The 2,661-nt window shown below is 52.5% G+C and overlaps 1 pseudogene; it reads left to right on the top strand.

Moving 5' to 3' along the window:
• Nucleotides 1-370: 370 nt before the first annotated feature.
• LOC127671295 (sorting nexin-18-like) lies at nt 371-2,176 on the top strand (annotated as a pseudogene).
• Nucleotides 2,177-2,661: the final 485 nt, after the last annotated feature.

The following is a 2,661-nucleotide window of genomic DNA, read 5'->3' on the forward strand; positions in this document are numbered from 1 at the left end:
GGCCAGCTGTGATATGAAAAGACCTAATCTGTGTCTTCACTTAGACCAACAAACAAGGAGAGGTGAGAATAATAGGGAAGGACCTAATAGGAGAAGTGAAGAAAAAGTGTGTGTCTGGGACAGATGTGGAATGGAATGTAAGCATTGCAATAGAGATTCCCTTTCTGTACTCATGTAGGCACAGACATGTAAAGGGCTAGTGGTAAGAAAACCTTGTGGGGAGGCCCGGGCCCCACCCTGGCCAGAAGTGGCCTGTGCAGCAGTAGCTCCTGCTAGCAGAGCAGATCTTCAGGGAGGGCGAGAGCGGAGCAGGAATCAGACCTTGTGCTGCCTTCCAAGCTCCTTCCAAGTTCCCTTTGCGTTCAGGGACATGGATAGTGACCACTGGGCCCTCGGACTGGCCCGAGCTCAGGGCGCAGGGCTCAGGAAGGTGGCGCTGCGTGCCCGGGCGCTCTAAGGCTTTAAGTTCAAGAACCCCATTGAGATCTCACTGCAGGAGCAGGAGGTGTTGAGCTTGTGCAGTGATCAGGACATGTAGGGCTGGCTCGAAGGGATCAGCAGCTGTGGCCACCGTGGTCTCTTCCCTCCCTACCTCCTCCATACAGGTGATCTGCATGACCGAGCCTGGCCCACCGGCAGATGGCGGTGGCTCTGCCCGCCCGGCTGCCCGCCGCCTTCCAGCTGCTGGCAGCTGGCATCGCCAGCTTCCTTCCAGCAGGGGCGCCCTACAGCCATCGCCCCAGCAGCTCCTCCAGGGTCACCAGGCCAGCCTAGGCAGCGATGATGACTGGAATGATGAGTGGGATGACAGCTCCACGGTGGCTGACGAGCCAGGCGCGCTGGGCAAAGGCGCGTACCCAGACCTCGCCGGCTCGGCAGCGGCGGGCGGCAGCACAGCCAGCGGGTACCTCTGTCCACACGCTGGGACCTGTCGCTGGGCTCACTCGGTGTCTTGGAGCCCCCGCCTCAGCAAGAGTCTGGAGCCAAGAGCTCCGCCTGGGTGAGCCTCAACCTTAATAGTTCTCCACCTCTGTCAGGTCGGGCCGGGAGGCCTTGGTGCTGAGAGAGGCGTCAGGCTTCGTGAAGGATGGGGACAAGCTGTGTGCATGGTGCTGGGTCCCTACAGCCCGAGTGGCAGGAGAGCCCCTACCCTTTCCAGTGCACCATCTACGACCCCACCGAGCAGACCAAGTTCAAGGGCTGAAGAGTTGCATCTCTTACAAGCTGGTGCCCACGCATACCCAGGTGCCCGTGCACAGGTGCTATCAGCACTTGGACTGGCTGTGTGCGCGCCTGGCAGAGAAATTTCCCGTCATCTCGGTGCCCCATCTGCCCGAGAAGCAGGCCACCAGGCGCTTCGAGGAGGACTTCATCTCCAAGCGCAGGAAGGGTCTGATCTGCTGGATGAACCACATGGCCAGCCACCCTGTGCTGGCGCAGTGCCATGTCTTCCAGCATTTCCTGAGCTGTCCCAGCAGCACTGATGAGAAGACCTGGAAACAGGGTAAGCAGAAGGCTGAGAAGGATGAGATGGTGGCTCCAACTTCTTCCTCACTCTGAGCACACCACCTGCCGCAGCCCTGGACCTGCAGGAGGTGGAGAGCAAGAAAGACTGCTTCAAATCCTTCCCCAAGATGGATGACAGCGCGCTGCAGCTCAACCACACTGCCAACGAGTTCGCGCGCGCAAGCAGGTGACTGGCTTCAAGAAGGAGCATCAGAAGGTGGGCCAGTCCTTCCTGGGCCGCAGCTAAGCCTTGAAGCTGCATCAGCAGGCCTTGTCCGCGGGTCTGAACCAGGCCATTGCTTTCCCTGGAGACGCCTATGACGCCATCAGAGAACTCTTCGCTGAGCAGCCCAGGCAGGCCATGGACCTGGTCATGGACTGTTAGCACTGTATCAGGACACCTGGCCAACTTCCCAGACATCATCCATGTTCAGAAAGGAGCTCTTACCAAAGGAAAGGAGAGTTGGCTACACGGGGAAGAAGGGAAGATGGAGGTCATAAAGCTGATGTCATTCCAGACCGTTGTAACACTGTCTCCTTCACCACATTGGCCGAGATTCATCACTTCCATCAAATTAGAGTAAGAGACTTTAAATCACAGATGCAACAACAAATAATATTTTCCCAAAAAGTGACCAAGAAGTGGGAAATCCATTTTGTGGAGGAATAAATACAAAATGATTCCTGATATCGTTAGTCTATTATGAGATTCAAATTAGATATAAAAATACCTTTTCTGTGGAGCCTGGAAGTGAGAATCTTTCAATAGAATTTAAATTTTATTTTGCCTTCTTCATATTAAACATCAAATTGGTGACTATAGTTGGTAGACAAACTACTCATTTAGTAGTTTGACTGATGGACAATTGTGATGTCAATTATCTAAGGCTCATTTAGTAGTCAGACTGATGGACAATTGTGATGTCAATTATCTAAGGCTCATGTCATTTGACACACTGACACATACATTGCCTTTTCTTAGACTTAGTGGCTTCAAAAATATTTTTTGTAATTGTTTGAAAAATTGTAAGGAATAACGTATTTTCACAAACAGATAGATACATAGACAGATAGATAGACAACCACAATAATATATGTGCAACAATATGAGAACTATTTGTCTAAAGTATTAGGATATATATACATCTCCAAAGG

The sequence above is a fragment of the Apodemus sylvaticus genome, chromosome 1 (assembly GCF_947179515.1).
Source record: "Apodemus sylvaticus chromosome 1, mApoSyl1.1, whole genome shotgun sequence".
Taxonomy (NCBI): Eukaryota; Metazoa; Chordata; class Mammalia; order Rodentia; family Muridae; genus Apodemus; species Apodemus sylvaticus.